Source organism: Ambystoma mexicanum, chromosome 7p (genome assembly GCF_040938575.1).
Source record: "Ambystoma mexicanum isolate Mex_15411 chromosome 7p, UKY_AmexF1_1, whole genome shotgun sequence".
NCBI lineage: Eukaryota > Metazoa > Chordata > Amphibia > Caudata > Ambystomatidae > Ambystoma > Ambystoma mexicanum.
The window spans coordinates 101,105,795-101,133,536 of NC_090939.1; the positions used below are offsets into that span (position 1 = coordinate 101,105,795).

The window sequence follows — 27,742 nt, forward strand, 5'->3', positions numbered from 1 at the left end:
CTCCGTATCTAGTGACAAGCTGGCTGAACTGGGAGACTTATGCACGCTAAACTAGAAAAATTACTCTATAGAATACTTGTTTGTTTCTTCAAATTATTTTTATTGGCATTTCTTAAACATTTCTCAACCCCTCACGCAATCTCATTCCCATCCCCTCCCCTCTCCTTCCCTTCCCTGAAAGAAACCGATGCCTGCTTCCTTGTTTTCATGGTAATCTTTTTTTTTTTCTCCAATTACCTTTTTAAATGTGCGCACTACTAGTGCCGAATCATGTCCAGTACCCGAATGATCTGGGGGCACCACTGTTGTACAAAGTCACTTTTCACAAATTGTAGGGTTTCTCCCCATTCTTTCTGTAACCTGTCCGCGTCCCCCTAGGCCCTGTATGTCAGCCACTCCATTGCTACTATGTCCCAAAGCTTCCTATACCAGCTAATCAGTGTGGGGGGGGGGGTCGCTCTGCTTCCAATCTTTAGCTAATGCCATCCAGGCTGCAAGCAGGGCCGTTGTCAGAGCTCTCTTCTGCGACTTGGACGCAATGTTTAGTTCCGGGTTTAAAGCCCCAAACATGTTCTCGGCCTGCGTCAAGGGTAGGGCTTCTGGAGCTATTTGCTGAAGACTTTTCTTCACCTCCTCCCATAATTTCTTGATCTTGAGGCAGCCCCAACAAATGTGGGTCCAATCTCCCGCATCCCCGCTCCCCCGCATCCCCTCCAGCATTCTTCCGACGTGGATCTGAACATCTTGCTTAATTTGTTGGGGGTGTAATGCCATTAGAACATCGCTTTGTACCATGCCTCGCATAATTGTAGCAACGTGGTTAATTCTGTGGTGTTCTTCCATAACTCCTCCCACGGTTTCACAGGTATTTTGCCCCTAGAGTATTTTCACAGGCGCGTTGGTACGGCCAGGGGCTTATCTCTGAGCTTTCTTGCAGTTGCTTTTATATGTCCGCCAAAAGGTGTTTTTTTCCCCTGCCTGTGTGGTAATAAATGTCTCAAATTTCGTTAATGGCATTGTGGCCGCTTATAAAATCTGCTTCTGCATCAGCCAGTGCCTAAGTTGGGTGTATTGAAAACGGTCTTCTTCTCCCACCCCGATTTGTGTCTTACACTCTACGAACAACATCACTTCCCCTTGCCTTATGTCTCCAATCTTTACACACCCCCTATCCTTCCACTTTTTAAATGCTCCTTTCGACCTCCCAGGAGTGAAGTTGGGGTTGTCAAAGATTGGGGTGAAAGTGGTGGGTATTGTTGACAAATGCCCTTTCTTAAGTCTCCTATCCCAGATATCACAGGTTGTGCGGAGTACGCTGCTCCGGCGAGCATTCAAAGGTCTCTCATTCCCCTGCAGCCATAGCAGACCTAATGGGGGCATTCCTGCTACCGCCCTATCCATGCATGGCCATATTTGATACATGTTATCTGAAAAATACTCCTTGATTTACTCTAAATTGGGCCGCCTCATAGTACTGGTATGTTAGCAAGCCCCCCCCCCCCCTGTCTGGGGCCTTAAGCACATCCAGTGCCACTCTAAGGCGTTTGTTTTGCCATATATATCTGGTAATGAATGTGTTCAAACTTTTGAAGAATGTGTGTGGGATGGCTATTGGCAGTGTCTGGAATCTGTATAGTATCCTCGGGAGGGTCACCATCTTGATTGTATTCATACGTCCTAACCAGGACATATGCATTGGAGACCACTTCAAGAAATCTGCCTGTGTCTGTCTGAGGAGCTCTGGTAAGTTTGTTTTATATAACGTGGCCACTCTGCTCGTTAGTTTAAGGCCTAGGTATGTAGTGCACCCTACCGCTGTTTTAAAAGGGGAGCACTTTTTAATCCTGCAAGCCACATCTTCCGGGAGCCCCACTTCCAGCATCTCAGATTTTCCCATGTTTATTTTTAGACCTGATAGCCCTTCTTGTTCTTTAAGCATGGACATTAGGGCAGGTATTGATTTCTCGGGCTCTATCAGCGTGAGTAGCAGAACGTCAGCATATGCCGTTGTTTTTTGTGTTTCTCTCCCAAATGGTATCCTCTCTTTAGGCTGGGTCTGCCTTATCGCTGCTAGAAGAGTTTCTAGATAGATAGCATATAGGTGCGACGACAGCGGGCACCCCTGTCTCGTCCCTCTTTCTATGTTCACTGGGTCAGAGATTAGTTTGTTAATTGCAATCTTATCAGGGGAGCGCTACAACTAGCCCTGACCATTTGTATGTATTGGGGCCCAAATCCTAGCCATGTCATTGTCTGAAACAGATACAGCCACTCCACTCTATCTCAAGCTTTTTCAGCATCGAAGGAGATGAATGTGGCCGGTACCCTTTTGATTTGTAAATTTTCCAAGCAGTATATCACCCTTCTGGTGTTGTCCCACATCTGCCTTCCTTTTATGAATCCCGATTGGTCTTGCCCAATCAGCCACGGCAACACCTTCTTGATCCTGTCGGCCAGTATACCGGTGTAAATTTTGGCATCTGTGTTTAATAGTGTAATGGGTCTATATGACCCAAAAATTGTGGGGTCTTTATTTGGTTTCCCAAACAGGACCACTTCCGTCTCTGTCATGCAGGCTGATAACCCTTTGCCATCCCTGAAGGAATTGAACAGTTTTGTTAAGAGCCCCTTGACCTTTTCAAAATATACCTTTTTCTAGAATGTCCTCATGAAGCCATCTGGCCCAGGAGCTTTGTTGCTCGGCAGATTCTTTATCGCCCTTTCTACTTCCTCCCTTCAATTTCCCACTCCTCCTGTGTCAGCTCAGGCAGTTTGATGTTTTTGAGGAATGCCCTTATCGTATCGGCCTCGGGTTTCCCTGTCTCTTAACACACCCTGTAGTATCCTTCAAAGGCCCGAGTTATTCCCTCCGAATCAGTGGTTAGCCCCCCGTCTTTCCCCTTTAATTTTTTCTATATGTCTTTGACCTTTTTGTTGTTTCAGGAGCCTATCCAGCATCTTGTCTGCTTTGTTTGTGTTTACATAATACCTTTGTGCCGTAGTAGGGCAGCTTCGGCTTTAGAAGTGTTGAGGAGCCTTAGTTGTCTCTGCGCTTCTTTAACCCCGTTATAATTCTCCCTTGATTTCTTGCCCGCTAGGGTCTTTTGCACCTGCGCTTCCTCTATTTCTTTCTAAAGTCTGTGTCTTTATTAATCTTTGGGCTTTTAGGGAGATTAGTTCCCCCCCTCAACACAGCTTTTAAGGGTGTCCCATACATTCCTCGTCTGCACAGCCCCAGCTATATCATTAAAGGAAAGGTATTCCACTATTTTCCCCCCTCACCTTCTCTCGCATGGTCGGATCTCTCAGGATATCACCTGAGTGGCGCCAAGACCATAACGGGCTACTTGGTTTCAGATTCCCTAAGGAGATCATTATCGGGGCGTGATCTGATATTTCTATCGGGCTCAGTCTGATGTCTCTAAGTAGACGTAGCATCCCGGGGATCCCCCGGTGTAATCTATCTTGGAGAAGGTTTGGTGGACATGTAAGAAGCATGTATAACCTGTCTCCTGTCCCTTTTTCGCACTCCAAAGTTCCTTTAATGCCATTCCTTCCATCCTGACCTTTAGGGCCTCTGTGGGCTGAGCCCCTTTATGCGCCCTCTGCCAGCTCCAGTCATTCTCTGGATCCCAAGACATATTAAAGTCCTCTAAGTATTGGTGCCCCCACCACAAATTGCTCCAGTTTCCCCAGGGCTTGTTTAAGATATGAGTCTTGACCTGTGTTTGGGGCGTACATGGTGCTTAGTATGACGGTTTTCCGACCTATCTGTATGAACACGTAGCTTCAACGGTCAACCTGCACAGCTTCACAACACAGCCGTTCTGGAGCTCGTCTCTGCTCTTCTTTTCCCGCGGGTAGTGCTCTGTAGCCACGGCTCTCTGTCCCGTCTACTTCCTGGTCTGCCAACTGGACAGGAGTGCTTGGATTGGCTTCCTCTCTCGCCACCTCCACTTGCCTGCCTTTGGGACTCTGTTCCGGATTGGGACACCAACTGCTCTGCACTGCAATCTGTGTCTTCCATCAGCCTCCAAGCCGATGCTTGGAAAAGGAAGCGCTCTCCATTTTCTTGCAGCTGCTGATTTAAACTCCTGCCTCCAGGCTGGAAAGTGTCTTCGACCAATTCACAATACTAGACTGCGCGTTATGGATCACACTCTCGCTCATTGCAATCCTCTTCCTCGTCTCAGTACATGTTGTTTCAGTAGGTGTAAAATGTTCATGAGCTCTGTCAGCAACCTTTAGAGAATGTTGAATGGGATTCTCACAATATGCCATTAAGGCATGGGGAATTGAGGGGATATCCCTAAAAGGAAAGGGGGATAACATATCTCATCTGACGATGCCTGTCCATCCCTCCGCGGTTCGCCTCCCCTCATGTGATCCTCCCTCGCATATCCACCCCCAGAGTCCTGATCAGTTAGCGGCTGCCGTTGCCCTCCCCTGGCCACATGAGGAGAGGCTACCTCCGGGAAAGGACTGATGACAATCATCAGATTTATCACAGTACATACAGTCATTGACGTCCGCTTAGCCAATCAGAATGTTAGAGTGCAGTCAATAACTACTGGCGACTACATTCTGTCGGATGAAGAGGTGGGCACCACAGTCCGTTAAATTATAATACCTTCTTGTTTAAACAATACCTTATTTGTTTTATAGGAGCTATCGGGTGTAGGCCGATCCTATGACACAAGGATCCACAAAAACTAGCAATCTACGAAAACCAGGTCAAACAGCCCAGCAATGCCTGATGCTCGAGCCACAATATGTTCTCAAAGGTAAATTCAAACTCCCTTCATATAGGTATAACGTTTTCCTGTGAAGGATTGTAGTTCATTGAATTAATTACAAGGATGTGTAAATAATGATTTTAATTCAAGTAGACCAATGTATCCAACATATTTCTACGGGCAAAGCCCTTAGTAAACATGTGGCTCAAAGCCAATGCATTTCGGAGCCTAGGTCCATCTTCAGGACTTATTTGTAAAGGCTTTGATGACTTTAAGTATGTTAACGTGATCCTCGAAAGCTGCGATTCTCCCTAAATATTCGGCGTTCTGCTTTCACAGATGTCGACCGCATTCTGAACATTGTTTTCAGAAGCATAAAGGGAAACGACAATGCCGTTTCAGACATGATTTTGCTTCACAAGACAATGGAGCAACCCTCCGCGAGCGCCCCCACCCATCCCCCCCCTCCCCCAGAGGACCTTTTTTATTTTCTTTTTTAAATGCAACATGCTAATGAAAGATAAAAACATTTGAAAATGCTCACTCTTTCTCATAGAGAAACCATTCTTTTACATGGCACCTCGTGCATGCTCATGTTAAACATATTCCAGTTCAACCAGGTTGTAATTTAAATGCTTCATTTTGAAGAATACTAGGTTTTTTAAATACTACAAAATAAAACCACATTTACGCTACTAACTCAGTTTGTCTATTTACTCACTCTTACAGCACCATGTTTTACTTTTGCACGGAAACTCCAAAACATGCATTGCTAATAGGTGAATGTGCTAATATCCGTATAGAACTCGAGAGGGGTCATTATCGCTTAGGCCAATGAGCATTCCCCAGCCCTCGGCCTCACCTTGATAACGACTTCGCCCTCAGTCTATAAGGCTGTATTAATAGGCAGATACAGTGTTAATATTCACCTCTTGTTAGATCGCAGGTTCGTAACACTTTAGGTGTACATTTTCATTCGAATTACCGTGGGAAATCATTGAAGCTCAATATTGTCCCTTACTCAGTTTACCATGCCCTATTCCTGACTTCACGCACAGGCGGATGGAATTTTTTTTTTTTAAGGAAGGCCCTGCCATTCTACCCTCGACTCCAATTTTTAGTTTCGGTTGTTAGGTGGGGACGTAAGCACTTCTTATTTGCTGAAACGATTGTCGTGGGAAGTGAAGATGGAAACATCCTGGGATAGGAGGAGGGACACAGCCCGTGGGTGATGTTTGCCTATTTACTCATCAGTTGACATCCCATAGCCATCCTGATCCTTCAGGCTATTGCCACACACTACCTACCCAAAACACACACCTTAGGATTTCCTATCTCTATGCTTTCTGAGAATCCTTCCGGCTTATTTGTAGCTATAAACCAGCTCCTGATGGAAGTGCCTTGACGAAGTGCACCTCTAGCCACTTGTCTGCATGTGCGTCCATGCATCTATTATTTGCACTGCACTTATATTAAAAACAAGCATTGGCCAAGCCAACAGTGTTGGCTCGTGTCTAAGACTTTTGATAGGCATTTGCCAAGCAATAATATGGCCAGGTGCTAAAACCATTTGCCATCTTTTGGCCAGATACGACCATTATGGCCGTGCATGGAAAATGCATATCCCATGCCTAGACAAAAGCCATCAACTGTGGCTTTGCCAATGCTTGTTGTACTTGAACCCAATCAGAGAATATACTTGTTCTTCTTATTTGGCACATGAAAACGAATTCCGCTTTGTTGAGAGTTTACAACGAACAGTGCAATCTGTGCTACAAAAGACTAGACGGAAAGGCTGGTTAATAAGTGGCCAATTTTAGCCCAGCACAAAATGCATTGGGTTATTGAAAAACATTATCTTTGGCTGAACTTCCTCTTTCATGCTCATGAGCTCGTGAACAGAAGGGAATTCATTCCTTGGAGCAAGCAGTCAGCTGCTGAAGCGCATGAGACATCCCCGGCTCTCTGTTTACTGTATCACTCTTGAAGTTTATGGAATACCGTGACATTTTCGCATGCCCTTAAGTTAATGTTATTGTGATTGATACTGTGCATCGCTGATATTTTCAAAGTCTCCAGGCGCTATAGTGCATCTGAAAAGAAAAGGATTCGGGAGGAGTTGGTGGGATTGAGAGGGAAAACCACAAGAGCTTTGATGTGCTATTATGCCGCATTAATCAGGATAGGTGGGTATGTAGTGGCTTGAGGATCCACCAGACTCTCCTCTTTTCAACATAGTCACACTCTATTTCAGTAAAAGTGGCGCAGACTGCAAAAGATCAAGAAATGCATGACTTGTGTTAGTTAGGGTCCTGGCGCTGTCTAGCTAATATGCAAAAGTAGCTTATCGTTAAGTTGTACATTCACAATTCACATTGTCTACTGCTTTCTAACTTGACGTAAACAACTATTTGCAAAGCTCCAATCCTTTTCTTATTGGATACAAACTTAATGTGTTTGTATTAGCCACTGTTCATGTGCACAATTTGTATCCAGAACATAAAAGGGAGAAGGGGGTGGGGGACAAACCCTCTTTCACTTATTGATCCTATTTAGGCTGAGGGAACACTACGCTCCTGATTCTGCTAGAAAGTACCGATAGATCAGCAGTATAACCCCATCTCCCGCAGACACCGACTTGGCTGTGTAGCTTTTTTGCGAGATGCAGTGATGCCATTCTGAACTTGCTCTGAGGGGAAACCACTGCATATGCATGCCAGACTGGTATAGTCATGATGGCCCACCTAACAGCTATGTTGGTTGTGGATGTTCGTCAACCTGAATTGCTATATGAATTGTGAGCTGTGCTGCCATATGTTTCAGTTTACAATTAGTTCTCCAGTGCCCCGTTGGTGTCCCATTTCTTGACATAAACACTCTCTCCAGATGATAATAAATGGTGAATTGTAGATTCAGTTAAAGGAGGCAACAGCGCGGACAAGCTTGGGTTGGCTAAAGAAACAGTGGATCCATAGAATGCGTACACACGTACAAGGCCTATATGAGCTATTTGTGATCTAGAATGACGTGGTGGAGTCCACTACGCCCTCACCAACACTAAAAGACATCACACAAAAATTCCCCCCCTTCTCCATATTAACTCGCTGTCCAGATTAATTCCTTTTTTCATATCAATTTCACATGAGTGGAACTAATACGTCCTCCGTCTGATATGGAGTTTAGAGTTGTTGCTTAGTTTTATCAACCTAATAACCTTCTTCTCACAGAGTGCTTGACTGGGCTTAGTTAACGTATTTTCTGAACATTATGCAAGCCCCAAAAGAATGTGGACGTCCTAGGATGTTTTGCTTTTCACTTTGTCTGTGGACGCTGTCACGCTTTAACGCAATGACGTTTCTACGTGTCCTCAAAACAAACATAAAAACAGTGGTCTACTTAGCTTGTTTCTTTCGAGCACGATTGAGTAGTCCTCATGCTTTAGAATCAGAATCACTATTTGTGGTAGGACTTTTTTAACTAGTTTGCACTCATTTTTGCTCGCTTGCATTATTCCCCTGTTTCGATAAAATTATAACCTTAGAGTTTGGTTTTGACACCGGTTTTATGGTTCATAATAAATTTAAACTGTCTCTATTGGGTGGCTGTAAATAAATGACCTCTTCATGCAATTTCCTTTTGTTACCTTTCTAGATATATTCCCTGGTTTCTCCATACTGCGCCAATATCAATTGAATTGAGAGGTATGTCATAACCTTTTTCTGAACACTAAAAGCTATCTCTTTCAAAAAATGTGATGTCCCATTCTTGGGCACATAATTCTGGTAGATTTTCTGTTAATTATTTAGGTTATGGAAATTGTTGTGAGCCTTTTCCAAGAAGAAAATGGGATAACTCACTATTCCAGAAATGCATCCCTTGGTTCTCTACATATAAAATTAAAAATATGTTGGTTATTGCCATGGGGAGCTTGGTTAGCTTGAAACCAACAGCTACCAGGCACTACTTTTGATTCCCCAGGCAAGTGTGCCATGCAAACATAGCTGTGGGATATTAACTGTGTAGGTGTGGGAGTATGTTTAAAGGGGAATAAAGGACCTGCATAAGCAACATTTTAAAGGATATTTAAGCGGTAAGCGCCGAGCTGGCGGGACATTGCTGCTTCAAGTAATCCCCCCCCGGGGGCCCATAACGCAGGCCCTGGGGCATTACCTGAAACAATAATGCCTCCCAGCGAGGGGATTATTGCTATTAGTACTCCGTCGCTATCGCACCACACCTGTAGATGATAAAACGGGGTGAGGAGTTTTGTGGAAGGACACGTACTGTTGTTTAGTACATTGATGTCCTTCTTTCTTATTAAAATCAAGATAAAGTTGGATTTGTTACCCTTATCTTGCTTGTCCCAATCTCAGTCGATCCATATGGTCAGGGCGACTGGTATTTTTCGGACGCGTTTACATTATGCGTTGCTGTTTATCCTAGGATGTTAAAACATTATCAATCTGTAGGGCGCTGAGGAAGGGCTTTTTTTAAATATAGCAACTGTCACAGTTTAGCTTATTTAGTGCCTTATTTGAGGAGTTATGTCATCAGGACACAACTCCTAGTACATGTACCTAATCGAGTTTTTGGAGAGAAGGAGACTTGATCACGTTATAGCTAGGCAGCCTCGTTGATGTGTCTGACTAAATCCTTTTCTGTATCTCTAAAGGCTCACCTGTTACTTTAGGTTCGAGTAGGGAAAACTGATTACACGCATGGAGCGCTCTGAGTATTTTTAGTTTCTGCTGAATAAAGTGAAACGGATTTAATTTGCGAAGCAGACGACACATGGTCTTATGACCTGTGCCTTTTAGAATATATGGAAACAGTGACTAAGGTTAGTTATAGGGTCAGTTATCTTGACCTATCCCCTCACCCTAGATAAGCGGCCAATCAGCGCAACCTAGGTTTAGTCATCACACAAGGGTTTAGATTAGTTCTGTTGGAGGGCAAGCTAGGTTAGAGTTACACGTCTGGTAACTATAAAAGTGAAAGTAATTGTGAACAAATAACCTGAGATCTGATTGTGTGATACGATAAACAGGGGAAACTTCAGGTGTGAGACCCCAGTTGGTCAAAAACGTGTGTTTTGTTTTGTCCCTTCTCCCTTTCCATGGTGGCCAGGCCGTGGCTGTGATCAGCCCAACAAAGCCTTTGGCGGGCTGGTAATGGCCCGGTGAGGGCCAATGAGCTTGCTTGCTACAAGCGCAATGTCCCTAGCTGCGTAGTAGTGTATAATATGTAATGGATTAATTTAAACGTTAGTTTGCATCTTGCGCACTATGGACTGGCTCCTGGTTTCCCCAGAGGTAGCTGCTGCTAACAGGTGATGCCTGACAACCAGGAGCTGATTCTTGCTTCTAGTCAACACATCCTGATTTCAATCCCTGGTAAGGAGTGTGTGGTATAGCGACTGTGGTTGTAGTAGTGGTTGGGGTAGTGGCAGTGGAGGGAGTAGTAGCGACAGTGTTGGAAATGATAGAGAGTGAAAGAGCAGTAGGAAGTAGTGGTAGACGCAGCAGCTGTGAAGGATAATATTGGAAGTAGGAGAAGTAGTAGAGCGGTATCTGGTAGTAGTGTGAGGTAGTGAGTATTAGTGAATATTGATAGCAGTGGAAAAAGAGGTTACAGTAGTGAAGAGTGGTAGTAGCAGAACAATTAATGGTATTAAAAAGGAACAGGGGATGGTTCTGAGCTCTGGGTGAGGTGCTTCACGCACTCTGCCTTATTGAACACTTATTTTGAGCCTTAATTGTTCTCTGCGTTACGTGATAAAACTGAATTTTAGAATAGTTTTCCCAAGATGTATTTCTTAGCTGATTGTCAGTTTATAATTACTGTGCCACTTCAGTTGGGCCTCTTTAGTGTTCTTAATTCCTTTTGGGCTACCGGTATTGTTGATAGCTTCATTTTACCGTGACTCGTACGCAGAGTTTTTTTTCTCTTTCCACTAGCTCTCGCGCCACCCCCCCCCCCCCGATTACAGTACATATATGCTTGCGGGAGCAGACGCTCAGCGGACAAGCGCAGCAAGTGCACCTGCAGCGTACCGAAGTCTTGCTAAGGGCAAGTTCATCAGTGCTTGTCCCTGTCTCACAGGGGCAGCAGGGCGTTGATCCCTGGCTCAGCCATGTTGGGCAGAAGGCTGGAAAGGAGCATCTCCCATGAGAGATATTAATACAGTATGCTCCCTCTGCAACAGTATTGCCTCCAGGCTTCAATATTGTTATGGAGCCCAGCGGTGTTCTGGTTCCTTTTTCGGCTTCTTTATTAAAATGTCTTCTTTTGAATGCATGGCTCACTCTGTCCATTGTAATGAACCCCTAACAGCACTTGTCAGACCTTAAAATGTATAACTGAGACTTGGCTGGGCGACTCGTCTGGCCCCTCAGTGGTTAAAACTTTACCTCCTAACTTTAACATTCTCGATGTTCACAGGAATGCTATTTACCCTGTTGGAGCTATTGCCATAATATTAAATCTAGCCTGTCCGGGATTACGCTTCCCCTTTGTCCATAATATCAAAATGTAGGCTCTAGCACGGTATTCATATCTTGATAGTTTATCGTCCTCCTACCCATGAGTTTCCTGATTCCGTCTTGGAACTTGTGGCTGATCTGCAACTACGTTTTGCAAATCGTTGGCTTTCTGGTGATTTTAACCTGAAACCTAACGACCTAACTAATCTATTAGCTAACCGTTTTCTATCGGCAATGGCGATCTGGCCAGGTTCCAGTTGGTAAAGGGGCCTACTCATCAAGGTGGCAACATACATCTTATCTATGCCACTGATTCTCTTACCACCGCCTATCCTGTTTTTGCCAATTGCCAGGTCTGACCATTTTGCTATCCCCTTTACATGGAAATTTAAATCAGCTGCCCTCAGCCATAAACATTTTAAAGCCCCTCTGCACAATTGGAGGGCTGTTTCCAGTGCGGATATCTTTGCCCAACTAAAAGCCCAATGTGAGGGGACATTTGCCCCCGATTCGTACTGCATCTCTCAAGCTTGCACTGCAGTTGCAAACCTTCTTGCACCTCTTAAATCCTCCAAACCCATACTCTGTCCGTCTAAGCCCTGGTTTAATGACAACCTTCGGGCCCTCCGCCTCCAATTGAGACAGGCAGAGGGAAAATGGTGGGCCTCATATCACAAAGCAATTTGTGAGTGACGTTAAGTGTGCCCATTTTGCACGCTACGTTGAGGCTTTTATTTATCAATCCAGAGAATTCTTTGTTTACTCTCTCTCAACCGAATTACCCAATTTGACTGAATATAAATGAACCGAATGGGTGAATTTGTCGTATTTCGGCCGTTTGAAAACTTGGAACAGACATTTCGACCAAATCCCCCCATTAGGTGGCATTATAGTGAACAAGGCTAGCCGGCGCTGCGGGGTTGTCCCTTGCAGCTGACCATGTAAAGTTAAGAAAAGGACCCTACAGTGCTGGTACCAGATCACGGAAGTGAACGGAAACAGGCGTTGTAGGGACACAGCGAGTCGGCAACACACAACAAAGTGTGCCGCCGCACGGTAATTAAGAGGGTCGATGGGAGCGGCTAATGCATATGTTTTGGGTTGTTTTACCTTAACGGCTAAACCATATTTTAGGCCAAAACCGCCAGCGTTTCTTCCTCCCCAACACCTATGTGACTCTTTATCCTCTTCCTTTGTGGAAAAGATTCAGAACAGAAGGGTGGGGATTAGCACCTCAGGCTGTCTGCATACTGAATCTCCCGGGCCCTCTTTCATGAGCAATTCCCCCACTCTGTGGTCCTCCTTTCCTGTTTTTTCTACTAAAGACATCATCGCAGCCACTGCTAAACTCAAATCTGCCTCCCCAGTGTATTCCATCCCTCTTTTGGTATGGAAAGACATCATTCCTCTGGCTGCCTCAATGGTTATGCAGGCCTCCAATATTTCACTTAGTTCTGGTTCTATTCCTGCTTCTCTAAAGCATGCTTTGGTTACCACTCTGCTTAAGAAACCTTCTTTAGACCCTTCAGTTCCTTCTCATTTCAGTCCCATCTCTTTATTTGCCCTTCTTTATGAAACTGTTAGCATCTTTGGTGGGCCCCTGTCTTAGTTCCTTTCTCGAAGATTCCACTCTTGATCCCTCTCAATCCGGCTTCCGATTAGGCCATGGCACTGAGGGAGTTCCAGTGTCTGCAGGATCATGGTGGCGTGGGAGCGCTAATCATTCTTGCGTTGGGCGGTATCCCAGCGGACTTGTGATGAGGCCCTTACTCTTCTTTTTTTTCTCCAGAAAACCTTGGATATATCATTTTAGTTTGTACAGGGCAGGTTTGAAGAATGCAGACGGGCATACCTTGGGAGTGCTGCCTTGCTGATTTGACACAGGAATTCCCTGGGCAAAAAAACGCAAGTTACTTTTCGGTACAACAAGCAGTGTCATTATGCACTAGTAGCTAACCAGAACAGCAGATACTCTATGCCCGCTAAACGGCCATGGTATTAATTTCCATCACATCCTACCTTTCCTGGCAATACCACATTTTCCGATTTGATTAGACTAAAAGACAACAGTATTTTAATACTGTCACATATAAGCGATCCAACATAGTTGCTATTCCACAATAAGCCACAATCCATTACAAAGTAAAAACTACTGGCACACAAACAAGTACACTGTTTGATTGGACTGGGTTGGCCATGATTATAATGTCCGGAACTCAAGACCACCCACAAGTCTCGGCATCTAGAAAAACAATAAACATGAAATATGGCCTTTAGACACAAATACTAAAAGTATGTAGTTCAATGCCAATCAACGCAAGTGGCACAAAAAGCACCAACTACTGAGACTGTCCATTATACGGTTTTCACAATTTTTCCAAACATTGGGCTACAAAAGCATTATTTTAGCACATTATTTTAGAAAAATGTCTGTACCCCCAGCCCAATTCTGGAAATATTTAGGCCCCTCCGCTGAAAATATTCACCACTCGTGAGGTCACACTGATGAATCACGTGGAATCCTGGTGCACACCCATGAGCAATTCCCCTAACCCCTTCCCAAAAGCGGCCCCGCCCAAGGCGCTTCTGCCTGACCACTTCCGTGACATGGAACAGTAACGGCCCAGGTGTTGTCTGCCTTTCCTTAGTTTCGTACGTTTCTGCATCAGTGTTTTTGCCCATTACATTGCAGGGAATCGTAGGCAACCAAAATGTATCCATCAGTATGTTTCTTTGTTTTAATTCATCTGAATCTACTGAAAAGTGTTGCTGTATGGAAAGGGAAGTGTGGCCTAGTGAGCTTACTGGAAAGGCCTGGCAGGGATGATTCGTAGTTTCTGTTCCTGTTCCTGTTCCGAGGGTAGGGATGATGACACATCCTGAGGGCGACATTATCTCCTCAGTCACGCAGCCTGCAGCTGGCCTATCTTTGCTCCACACGACGGCCACGGGACTGTCGCAGCAGATTATTGTGAAGGGAAATATATATTCCATCCAGACCTGGTGGTGCTGGCTCTCCTCACGAAAGACGACTGCTTCGACGATTGCGCCTCTTCTCGTCAGGTGAGCCATGCAAGGCTTGTTCTAATCAGAATGAGGGCTCTGGCTAGCTGCATGTGCTAAGGCCATTGGCCTTTTTAACTATGTGAAGTACCCTTTTAGGGAAGCTGGTCACAAGGCTGCCTGCGGAGAACGGTGGTCGGCGCTTTGCAGAAACATAACCACCCAGGCCTGTGAAACCCAGAGCAGCGAATGGGGTCATCCACATCTGCCAATGCCAGCGGCAAAAGGCACTGGAGACTACCCCGCCCCTCCCCCGCTGTCCTGTCTGCATCGGACCCCCTATCTATTCGGGTGCACATCTTCCCTCCCACTGCAACCTGCAGCGGAGAACCATTTCTGGCATAGAGTATACGTTTCTGTACAGCTTGCTTGGCGTCATCACTGAACAGTAAATGCACAAACCAGCACCCACTTATAATCGTTGTTCACTATAAATAGGTTACGCACCCAGCTACAAATGTAATATGTTGCACAAAGAAATGGTACGTTTGCAACTTTATCTAGAAATGCATGCGTTTACTCGTCAAATATCCCGTGTTTATATATTAAAAATCCCATTTCCTCAATGATGCTTGTTCTTGCTACAGTGTTAGTCTGATGCAAGAAAGGAGTTTTCTCCTCATTGAAAACGCTGCCTCAGTGAAATTGGTTTACTTCGCATAGTGAGCATTCTTGTTCTCCAGAATGTAAGACCAATACGCAGGTATCGGAGATATATGCATCATTAAGGGGCAGTTTAGAACCGACATTGCCATAAGAAAATGACTGTAACATTTTATGTTAAGGGAAAGTTTGGAAATTATGCGGTAAGAAGCTGAGTGACTGTGTTCCCTGACTTTTCTGCTCCTATCCTCTCCCACAATGCTCAAACTCTGGTGAACCGCTCCCCTGCTGCCTTCTCTCTAATATTCATTGTGCACTTTGTAATGCCGGCATCTGAGAATGGCACTTCTGGGATTGCTGGGAGCTTGAGTAACCACCATTCGTTTTCAGAAGTGGCAGAGGTTGACATTTTTTGTTTGCTGAAAAATAGGCTCGGACTCTGCTTTTTTGAGTCGGGTGGGGCGAGCTATGATGTCAGTAGACCCTGAACTTGCCTTACTTTGCCCAGGTGCCATGTCAATTACGTATGGCGAGGCGAGAACTGCCTTACCAGGCAAAGCAAATGAATTCAAGATATAGCAAGCATCTCATTCTATTTAGCTCCGATAGTTTGATCCCGAAAATGCACTCCTTGTTACTGTGAGAATCAGGTTGATGATCTTCCAGGTCTTTGCACAGGGCGTTGAGCATGATTCAACTAAACCTTACACATAAGGACAGCTGTGTTTGTGTTTGATAGAAGACTTCGGATGGAGATCATGTATTTGTGCTGGTGAGCATTTGAACTACTAAAGCGCCTTCCAATTAACATAGCTTAAAAACAGATACGGGTTTGTAAAAGAGGCGAATGTACATTTTTGCGAGTTTGTTTCCTGGGCCCTCTTCTTCTTTAAATCAGTGATGGCTTGTCTCTAAGATGGTATGATGCTAATAAGGCATGCCTCTCATCAGTGGCATTTTATCCCATTGTACATGTTCCCTCCGTTCCAAGAGCTTAATAAAAACACAACATATGGCAAGTGCGGGAGAGCAGGCATTGCATTGCTGCGAAGGGGTTTCAGTACCTGGGAGTTTGCAGTTTTTCTCTGAAACATTTACTTGTTCAGTTATTGGAACCATTGAGTGGGTGTTGGGAGAACGCACACTATGACCTTGCCTTCTTCCCTAGCAGAGCTCACTTGTGTATTAGTAAATCACATTTTGTTTACCAGACTTGCTGAACAAGCTCACTTCAATAGAAATGCATCTTTCATTCGAATCTGTGGGATCTCCATTAAATGGAATATCTGGGCATGTTGTGATTCAGATGATGAAGGTGGATGCTTCTCGAAGGAAAAAGTCTCTTATTTGCCCAAAGGCCCCTAGTTCAGCTTCTGGCTATGAGTGGCCACTTCTTCATGCCCGAGTACTTTGAGCATGTGGCTGGCAATTTCCATGCATTTTTGGCTTGATACCAAACAAGATTTCAGATTTGCAAGATATTACTTAAGTCGTCTTGGAGGAGCCTTTAGATTGTCCCCAATCAGAGGCGGAGAGAGACGCACAGAGGCGGAGAGAGACGCACACAGGCTGAGAGAGACGCACAGGCACAGGCACAGACACACAGACAGCTCTGTGGTTGTGTCACTTGCTATCCTGGGGAAATGGCAAAGGGGTAGGAACTGGTTCTTCAAAAACAAGAGCCTCCATGATGTGGTCTTCTGGGAGGGGGTTAGGAATGGGATACACCACTTCTTCCAGGAGAAGGTAGGGTCTTAGCTTCTTATGCTGTTTTGTACAAGGCCTTCAAGTGTGTAATTTGAGGGACTTGCATCGCGAAGGAGGCAGGGGTCCTCAGGACCATACAAGCTGAATTAGCTGCTAGGGAGTCTAGCCTGAGGGATATGGAAGCAGAGGCGTAGTTCCTTACTGTCTTTGGGCGGTAGATGCAATTCCATGCTGAGTTGGGGAGGTTGAGGGAGACGGCCGAGAGGGAGGTGAGATTTCTTCACTGACGGGCTTCCATGCTGTAATATGTAGGGGGGCAGAAACCAGGCAAGCTTTTGGCGTGAGCAGTAAGGGTGGAAACCTTGAGATCCCATATTTCAGCCACACGGTCGCCAGCAGGGGACCTATTGCAGACAGATTAAGAAATTGCTGGGGCGCTGGTGAACTACTATAGCAAACTATACTCGTCCAAGACCAGTGTGAGTCAGTCGATATTGGATAACTATTTGGATCAGGTAGGGCTGTACTGGCTGTCCCAAAGGGAGAGAGAATGGATGGGCAGACCGTTCACTGTGTAAGAGATGCATGCAGCCATCAAGGCGCTCCCCTCTGGGAAAGCGTCTGCCGGATGGGCTCTTGGCCGATAATTTATTTTCTTTGCAAGGCGTATACGCAAATCCTGCTCCTTCACATGCTGAACATGTATCAGCAGGCACTAGGAGATGGGTGCCTCCCCGAATCTATGCGGAAGCGGTGGTCACTTTAATTTGAAAGCCGGGGAAGAGTGCCGAGGACTGCTCGTCCTGTCGGCCATTCTCTGATTAACCTGGACAATAAGATTCTGGCCAGTGTACACACGAACAGGCTCGTCCCGCTGATCCCAAAATGCGTTCTGGCTGACCAGGTGGGTTTTATACCCGGGCGGTCCACTTCGTACGAGCTGTGCAGGGTGTTTGACATTCTCTCGTACTAGATCAAAAATCCTCAGTTGTAACGCCCTTCTCGACGCAGAGAAGGCGCACGATTCTGTGGAATGGCCCCACTTCTTCTCGGTTCTCCGGCACATGCTAGTGTGGGGGAGTTTATATCGATGGCTTCTCTGTTAACACAGCCCCTGTTCCGAAGTTAAGGGTAAATGTAAGGCTGTCCAGCCCCTTTAGGATGGGAAGAGGCACGAGGCAGCGGTACCCCTGTTCCATCTGCTGTAGAGCCTCAGGCAGAGGTGGTTGGATCCATACACATTCATAGGGGGATACGCCTGTTCACTCATAAACTGCTGAACTCACACTATCCAGACAATCTGATAGTGTTTGGTAATGGCCCCAAATCGAATCTGACGCTGATAATTGCGGATATATTGGAGTATGGGCAATTCTCAGGGCTCAACATTAACCCCTCAAACCCAGTATTGTTCTCCTTGACTGATGCCTTAGAGATGTTGCACGATGGGATGGGTTTCCAGAGGCACTTGCTATGTGGGGGTTGTGCTGGTGCAGTCCCCGGAGGTGCAATGCCACGAGAACTATGGGGCAAAGTTATCTCAAGCCGAAGTGACTTTGGGGAGATGGAAGCATCTGCCATTGTCCCTATATGGTCAGATATCTAATTAAAAAATGGTCATCCTTAACAGATTCTTGTATACGTTACTGAATGTGCCTATGGCAGTTTCCTCTTCCTTTTTCAAATCTTTGAAAACTCTGATCTCTGACTTTGTATGGCAGGGGAGTCAGGCTTGAGTGCGCTGGAACAAGCTGATGGCTCCGCTGGGGGGGAGAGGGGTAGGCTAGAGCGCCCAGATCTCGTGGCTTACTGGATTGCGGCGCAGGCATCATTCCTGGCTTATTGTTAAGAATCTGTTCTGGACAGGTTGCATGTCCAGATTGAAAGAGCAACAGTAGCACTGTCATTGCTGAGTGCAGTGGTGCTCGCTTCCCGCAGTCTGTAGCCAGGGCAAAGAACATGGTTGAGATAACTTGCAGAGCCTGGAGGCGCATTGAGGAGGTGAGGGATTGCGGAAGGTGGTATTGTAGGCCCCCCGCACTCCTTCCCGTCACGCATGTCCCTGGGATCCCACTGACTAGCGAGAGGGTGTACACGCTATGCATGGCCAGGATGGGAAATTCTTGTTGCCGGAATATGTTCCCTTGCGGGCATTCCGACATTGGAGGAGTTCAAGGTAAAGGGTGGGGTATCAGCGCTAGATATGTCTCTATTTCAGGCTGAGCATGGAGAGATTCCCCTCCTTTCCCGGGGTGCCCCTGTTGGCCTCATCCTGCATGGTGTGATCACTGCGGGGAACAATGTTAAATCAGTGTCCAGGTTGTATGCCTGCATAGTCGATAAGTTGACGAGTGGGCAGACGATTCCCACGGCAAATGCGAGAATGCTCGAAGTGTCCCCATTAAAGATGACACTTGCACAAACGAGAAGGATTGCAGTTAATAGCATGTTTAAATTGACCCACTTTAAATTTCTGCACCAGTTCTACCTAACCCCAGTTGACCTTTTTATAAGTTCTTCCCGGAGATGCCTGATTAATGTCGGAATTGCAGTGCTTCACCAGCCACATTTATGCACCTAGCTTCGCACTACCCTCATATATACCTTTTGGACACAGGTCTTTGACACTGTTACTAGGATTGTAGGGTAGGTAGTAGTGCCCACCCCTGTGGTCGATCTTTTTGGGCATACGAACGAGGTGGTGAAGCATACTAGGCGCCTTCTCCATCTTTTACTGTTATTGGCAAAGAGAAGGGTCGCCATGGTTTGGGTCTGGAGCCACCCCTCCACCCCTTCACATGACCCGTGGAAAACTGACATTTTATATTGCCTTGATGTTGAGGTCGAATATTGATCCACCTTGTATCTTTCTGCCAGACCGAAGAACATTTGGGGACCTTACATGGCCTACCCAATGTCGGATCAGTGCGACACCCCCAGCAGCCCTGTCTGATGTACAACTGTGTTGATATTGTCTCCTTGGCATGCAGGTGTGCAATTGTACTGCTGTGTGGTGATATAAACGAATAAAAGAGTTAAAAAAAAGAATGTATGCTCTTTGACACCTATCAATTACTTTTGATTTTGACTCTGAGTTCGGTGAAATTGGTTGTAGTCAGTTTCGACAAATGGCTGCAATGCCCAGAGTACAAGATGGCAGTTAATGTGAATCGCACTGTACTAGCCTTTCAATTAAGTCTGCATACATATTAACATATCCATGTTAAAGCCCATAGCTTTGATTAGCATTGCTCTTGTAAATGAGAACCTGTTATCAGAAATAACCAGTTTGATTATTGTGATCAGTATTCAATCTCTGTTGGATTCAGTAAGACTCATGAAGTGTCATTTGGGAAATTATTGAATTCTTTATTGGGAAGAGTTGCAAATAAATGTACCAATGCAGCTTGTTTTGTAAACTAGTTACTGATTTAGTATGTGCCAATGTCAGATTACTAGCATGCTCGTCTTATTGAAGAGCTTGATATGCAGTACCAGCAGTTTGAAGAAGGAAATCATGTGTTTAGGTGACTAGGTAACTTCACAGTAACTACACTGCTGTTAGGGAGCACTGCAGATATGAGCTGTATGTCACAATCACTCCAAGTCGTAGGGAAGGTTAACGTTTCTTAAGACCTTTCTTGTGGGTCGTAGGTCCATCCCTCCTCCTCTTCTTCATTTGACCCTCCACCTTAAACCAGGCATACCTGACCCCTGGTTAGTAGTTACTGAATGTTGACCCCCCACTATCTAGGTTCTGCCTTATTCTTTAAGGGTCACCCAGGCACTTCCAACTGTCCCTACTATATCCAATGGTTAGTGTTCTCACAGGAACCTGTGTAGTGCCTTGCACTTAATCTGGTTTGATACACGCTGTTTGGTCACGTCCACTCGCTAACCTTTCCTCCTGTGCTCTAACTAGTTCCCTCTCATTCCTTCCACCTTTCTGAAGTCCCTCAAATGCTTCATTCCTCCTGATCTTGCATCTACGCTTTTGATGTTACTTCTCCCGCTCCTCCCTTCCACACTACTGCATCCCTCCTTAACACTACTTCCCCCTCCTTCATACTACTGCTCCACCCTCCAGACTATACAGACAGCCTACTTCCACTCTGTACCATTTTACTCCTTACAGTAACTCTGCTCCCTACCAACACAAACACACTGCTGTACCATTGTCACTCGCTAACCAATATCTCATCTGCTGCACAATCCGCTATTCCTTCCTTCCTTCCTTCCTTCCTGCTGGTCTCCTGGTAGTCGTCCACCTCCACTACTGACCTCTCCCAAAGTCAGAAGTTCTAAAAAACGTTCTAAAATCAACCTCGCACCTCTTCTGGACATCCCAGAACTTAAATCTCCTTTTATCAACGACCCCATCTCCTTGGTCAACAAATATGCCCGCACACTCTCCCATGCCATAGACTGCATAGCTCCCCTAGAAAACAAAAAAGAAAGAAAATCTATGCACTGCAACTCTTGGTTCACAGAAGAACTATCAACTCTACGCACCAGTAAACGCAAAGCTCTTGCAAAGTGGCAATCCATGCCTAATCAATCCTCTCTCAAGGAATTCAAATATATCTCATTGTCCTATAAAAAAGCCATCTTCTTAGCTAAATTAGAATCATTTAAACACAGAATCTCCAATGCCAACTCCAAAACTAGGGAAATGTTCTCGATCTTCAAAGATCTCGTCACTCCAGCCACCAGCCCTGCCGAAATCCCAAAAGACGAAACCTGGTGTTCCAGCATCCAGGCAGCTCTCATCAATAAAGTCAGGCTGCTCCAAGAAAAAATATTAGCACAACGCAAAACCCTTCCCAAACAGAACACCCATCCCACACCTGCCTCTCCTAATCCTCCGACTCAAATTCCGCTCTTCATCTTCAGGGACGTCCGAGGATGAAGTTATGGGCCTACTGAAGCACATCAAACCCTTCACCTGCAAAGGAGACATCTGTCCCCCAACCATCATTAAAGAATGTACAGACTCACTGACCCCTATCATTACAGCATTCAGTAATGCTTCTTTCTGCTCAGGAATTTTACCATCTAGCCTAAAAGAGGCATGGGTTCACCCTCTCATAAAAAAACCTGGCTTGCCCCAACAACTATCGCCCCATCACAACAGTCCCCTTTCTTCTTAGAATTTTTGACAAAGCCGCCCACAACCAAATCCAACACTACCTGGAATCTAATGCAATCCTAGGCAAAAGACAATCGGGCTTCCATAAAGGACACAGCACTGAGACTGCACTTTTGGATTTAAAAAACCAAATCACCAAAATAATGGATAAAGGCAACCCAGCCCTCTATCTCTCCGCTGCGTTTGATCTCGTTGATCACAACATACTCACAACCCATCTATCTAATGCAGCCCACTTCTCAGCCAAAGCCACCTCATGGATAACATCTTTCCTTCTAGGCAGGGCCATGAAAGTGTACTCTGAACAGACTAATGCTGCCCCCACTACCATCGACTGTGGAATCCCCCAGGGATCGTGCACGGCCCCTACACTCTCTATAATCTGTTTACTAAACCTCTGTTTGGCATGCTGGATGCGCTCGGCATAGCCTACACAAACTATGCCGACAATACCCAAGTCCTCCTCCCCCTCGCAGGCAATTATGACCAAGACTCAGAAGCTCTCCTCCAGATCTATGCCACCATCCAAACTTGGATGGCAATCAATGGTCTCTGCCTAAATGGAGATAAAACTGAGATCATCATTCTAGGGCCCAAGGAAACTCTCTCCAAATTCAACCCTAAATTCTCTCATTTCACCATCGACAACACAAGCATACCTGTCTCCACATCAGTAAAGACCCTGGGAGTCTACTTAGACTCCACACTCTCAATGTCAAGACAAGTTGGTGCCATTTCTTCTGTCTCAGCCCTCACCACCCATCTGGTTTACGTGATAAAACCTTTGGTAACCACTCAAAACTGCCTTTCCATAGTCAGAGCAACCATAGGAGCAAGACCTGATTGCTGCAATGCCCTTCTGGCAGGCACCTCTACTAAAAACAATAGACTACAAACTATACAGAAAAATGCGCTGCGCGCTGCCCTCCACATTCCCAAACATGACCACATAACACAGGCAAGACGGGACGCACACTGGCTCCCAGTTAAGGAAAGGATCAACTTCAAAATCCTCACCCTCACTCACAAATGCATCAATCTCTCCGCCCCATCCTACTTATCTGAAACCATTTCCAGGAACATCTCTGACCGCCCAAAAAGAAGCCACTATGCCAACCAACTCTGCGTACCCGCCATAAAAAGAGCAAACGCTGGAGGCATTTGCTTCTCCCACATAGCGCCCAAACTATGGAGCGCCCTTCCCAACGCACTCGGAGCTGAACCCTCCCTATACTCCTTTCGCAAATCCCTTAAAACCACACTATTCACATAGCAACGCACCACACCCCTATCTCTGCACCCCTTCCCTGCATAGCTCCACCCTTGACTAAACTCAATGCAATCTTATGTAACCATGAAGCTTTCCTCCCAATGTAACCAGCAATGCATAGCTGTAACAGCGCCACAATGCCCACAGGCTCCTGTGCGCTTTAAAAATACGAATAAATAAATAACCCACAATTCACGCTTCCTGTTCCTCACTTGTATTCCTGTTCCTTTTCCTCACTTATATTCCCCTTACTCTCTGGGGTTTGGTCTCTTTCCCTTGTCCAACCTGCCACCCCGTCTTCCCCCTCCACATGTGTGTGCTGGAAATGCTTAAGTAGGGGGCTAAGCCCCTCTCACCTTCCTCGTTCAAGTTTGTTGCAGAGCGGCCAAGAAACCCCAAGAAGCCCTATTACGGGCTGTTATATTAAGTATTTTTGTAGAATTTAATCTTGAATGGTCTAGTGAGGTTTGGACTTGTTGCACATGCTTGCTGTCAGCCTCTGGCATCCCTGCATTGCCTGTTGCTGTGCTGCTTCTGCTTGCAGCTTCCGCGGTCGGGTCTCTGTGGGCAGTTCTCTCTCTTCAGTGTTTCTTCTTTGTTGCTTTTCTGTATCCGATTTCTTCCACGCTGGACTAGGGTGCTGATTCTGGTTTTGCTGTGTAATCTTTGCTGCTTGCTCTCTGGACACCACTTGGGATCTCTGCAAAGGAGACAAGACACTGGCAAGTATCTTCTTGAGACAATGCTGGAACAGACAGTGGCTGCACAATAACATACTGGCACAATGGTTTCAGAGGGGGGCAAGACTTTGGACCCTCTCGGCTGTCGCTGTCCTTCCCAGGAGCAGGACTGGCTCTGGATTTTCCGTATACCTCTAACCCTCCTCTCTTCTGAGAGGGGTTTTCATCCCATTTTGACAAGGCCAGACTACTGTCCTTGTCACACCTATCTACATCTCCTTGTCAGATTCTTTGTCAGGGATCCTTGCATCTATTTGATCATTTCTCCCCACCGTGTTTGCCTTAATTGCCATGATCGCACTAGAATCAACATTTTACCTTCGATGAGCACTGATTGGTACCCTAAGAGGTTGTTGCTGCCCAAACGTTTCGCTATTATTTGGTTGGTGATCTGAGGTCCAAGTAAGTTCCTCTCCCTTTTGGTGCCTTTTGTGTGCACTCTGCCATTTTGGAGACATTAGCTTCAAGGTTATTGATCCTTGAGGAGGGCCACACAAATCTCAGGCTGTCAGAAAAACAAAAACATGTATTGACACAGAAGATGCATTTTATCCCTCTGCCCCATCAGTGATTATAGGTATCAGCCACCCACTTCGTTTGTTCTGTGGCTTCACTGAACCCCTACTCATGAACAATTTTTGACACAGCAGTTGGGGCACTGGAGAGATTTCCATGCATCCCCACTAGCTGTATCCTCCTGCCCTTCCACCTCACAACTCCCCTACCATCTTGGAGGCCCACAACAGCAACTCTGCAAATAGTGTAGCATGGCTCCATTTTGGCACTGCCTCATTTAGTGGGAGCTGAGCATCCATGTCTTAAGCAAAGAAACCTGATTGCCATTCCAGGTCACTGCAACTTTTGCGCTTTATTTTCTCACTACGTTTATCTTCACACCACAGAGCTCACAATGGCAAAAGTATTGAGGCTTTGCCAAGGCCTGAAAGAAACGCCTTTCATATAGCTCCGCACCCCACAAACCACTGTCTTTGTGTACATATCACTTGACAAAATGTGTGTTGAAACTGTTCGCCTTCATAGGAAATATGTTAACATATAATTTAGCAAAAAACATAGTAGTGGAACACAAGGAAATCTTGTTCTGGTTCTCTTTGTCAAATCTGATGACTAATACCCCTAATGTGGCAAAATAGCCTTTCTATTTTGGGAAATCTTGGCAACCCATTTGCATTAACATTGAATGGAACATCCCTGCAATTATGATGGATGATCATTTTTTTGCAGCCAAAATGTATTTGGTAGAACTCACATTTAAAATATTACTTTGCATGATAAAGATAAGGAAATTGGAAAATAAATCCAAGACAAGACAGCTTTTCTGATGCAGTGATAACCCCTAGCAATTCTTTACAATGTTCAGGTTCACTGCACAATCCTATTACACTAAAAGCTGCAGAGACATTCAGTGCGGTTGTTTGGCACCTGTTTAACTCTTCTTTGATTTCTGGTGTAGCACCAGAGCTTGGAATGAGGTTACTCGCCCATTACTTAAAAACTCTTCCTTGGCTTCTGAAGAACCTAGTAATTCCCATGCAGTTTCTTAGTTCTCATTCTTGGTCAAACAATTGGACCGCGTGGTGACGGACAACCTTCATATGTTTGTAGAGGACTGTGACTTCCTCATCCCCACCTAGCCTGGTTTTAGATGCGCGGATGCTATTGAATTAAATATCACTTTGGGCTACTAGATTCTTTTAGAATGCTTTTGATGTACAGGAATATGTGGTATGGCTCTTCAGTGGACCAGCTTGTTCCTATCAAATCATTCACAGTCTGTTAATGTCACTTTTGCCTCCTCATCTAAACCACTAGCATCACCTGAGGTAAAACTCCAGGAGTTCATAAGCCATTCAACCCCACGAATACCTCGCAGCGTTGTTGGGACAAACTCCCAGGTAAACCAGAGGGCCACTAGCAGTTCGCGGACTCGCAGAAGGCCCAACACCTTCCACAGGAGGAACGTAAGACTAATTCAAATGGCAGTTTCAATCTGCAGTTTATTACAGCAAAGGAAAAACAGGATAAGTACGAGGACAGAAGCAATCCGTGCACGTCTCAACATCTCCCGGCTTGCAGGCCAGTTTTGACCTTAAATTGCGTCAGAATGACATCACGACCTGGGCCCCTCTCCAGAAAACCTATCGGGCTACTGGATTGGTCATCTGGATCCTAGTAACCTATATAATCTATATGTGTAATTCTACTGGCTCTCGCATGTCAGGTGGGTGGCCTGGCCCATCCCCAAATTACTATCTCTAACAATGTTGCAGTGTGAGGGTCTTACCATTGGTTCTTGCTTGTTGGTATCCACCCCTAGGGTACTGAACTGTGGTTGGCTAGAGCTGACGTCCTCAGGCCTGGGGTCCGCAAAGGTTCTCAGCTCTTGTTTACCTTCTAAAGGTAATAAGAACGATTGTGTCTGCATTTTAACTTGAGTGTACCACTTTAGTCTGAGAGTGCTTGTTCATCTCGTGCAACACTTGTCTCACATTGTAAGATCTTTGTTGCAAACTCCTGTCTGGCTGTGTGAGATCGGCTCACTTTCCCAGCACTTGTTTCTGTCTATTGTCCAAGTCAGCCTGGTCACGTGTTCGGAGACCATGATTTGGAGCGCTGCAGCTCTGAATTGTGAAGAATTATTTCAATTTGCTGCATTTGGTCTTACTGTCGTTCAGGGAGTGGAATGTCATTCCTATCTGGTGGCCTTGGCAGCAGGTCCTGTCCGTCATGTTTGTGCTTGTCCAGCCAGAATTGAACTCTGCTCTTGTTGAGGGACTTGTGGCCTGCTGTAATTTTCCTAAACCATTTTGCGGTTCTTAGTGTCCATGCTATTCTATACTTCCCATGTATTAGTCACACTTGGCGCTGTCAGGTCCTTTAGGTGCTCCCACAGTTCCATAAGTTTATTTGCATATAAGCATCTGCAAGCTTTACTCAGGATCTCTTGCTTATAGCGGTTGCTGCGTCTAGCTAATGACAAAATAATAAAGCAATGACTATATATATCTGTCCTCTAACTATAGAACTTGTATTCTTGTATTACAGTGCCTGTTTGTGTCCCGATGTGCGGATGGCACGTGTGCTTCATGTCTTATGCTGTTAAGTCGTAGTGTCTCTAACGACGTTGGTGACTTGGCTTCTTGGCACCTTCATCGATACTGTCAATTGAGGTCTCTTTAGTTGCAGCCTGGGGTTCCTCATCCACTCTGGGTTAGACTTGTACCGCCCCTGGTCTGTGAGGTTGGTTGAGGGGGTATCTCTCAACATACTTATCAATCATTGGAGCACTAGGAATTGGTCCAAAATAGTATTGACGTTCACGTTATCTCCTGGCCTTCTTCCGTGTCGTATATCTTATAGACGGGGACGAGGGGGTGAACGTCCCCAATCTCTCTTCAGCGTTGGATCTCAAGGATGCATACTTCCACATGCCAATACACCCAAGGCACCGAAAGTACCTCAGATTAGTAGTCGCCGAGAGCCCCTATCAGTTCCGGTTACTGCCATTCTGTCTGAAATTGGCACCAGGACATTCACAAAGTGCCTGGCACCAGTAGCAACCTCCCACGAAAACGGGGCCACCACGTCTACCTGCACTTAGACAACTGGTTGGTTTGAGGTTCAATATGTCAACAAGCTTTGTGTTCTCTCAGATAAACACAAACGCTGTTCCACCAATTGGGCTTTGCAATAAATTACACAAAATCTTGCACTGTTCCCTCAAGGAATTTGGTTTTCCTGGGTGCTCATTTCCTTACAGACCATAGTTTTGTCAGATCCTCATCAGACATGATAAAGAAATTGATAACACTAGCGAACTCTTTCACGCCAAACAAGCTTGTCACGGTTCGCACATACTTGGCTTTCATACATGTCCTCCTGCATTCCTCTAATTCCCTATTGCAGACTGCATATGCAGCGAGTGCAAACGTATCTGGCTACCAGATGGTCAAGAAGCGCAGACCATCTGT

At 45.5% G+C, this 27,742-nt stretch overlaps 1 protein-coding gene across 7 annotated transcripts in view; it reads left to right on the forward strand.

Moving 5' to 3' along the window:
* Positions 1–27,742, forward strand: part of ATP6V1A (ATPase H+ transporting V1 subunit A) — a 1,210,625-nt gene that overhangs the window by 58,326 nt on the left and 1,124,557 nt on the right. For 2 of the 7 annotated variants that reach the window (XM_069635874.1, XM_069635878.1), the window contains exon 2: positions 8,388–8,437. The exons of 3 other annotated variants lie outside the window; for them this stretch is intronic. The gene's annotated coding sequence lies outside the window, so the exon portion shown is untranslated. Of the gene's footprint in view, positions 1–8,387; positions 8,438–14,108; positions 14,282–27,742 lie in introns of those variants that run through there. 2 more of the 7 variants (XM_069635875.1, XM_069635879.1) reach the window with 1 other exon arrangement.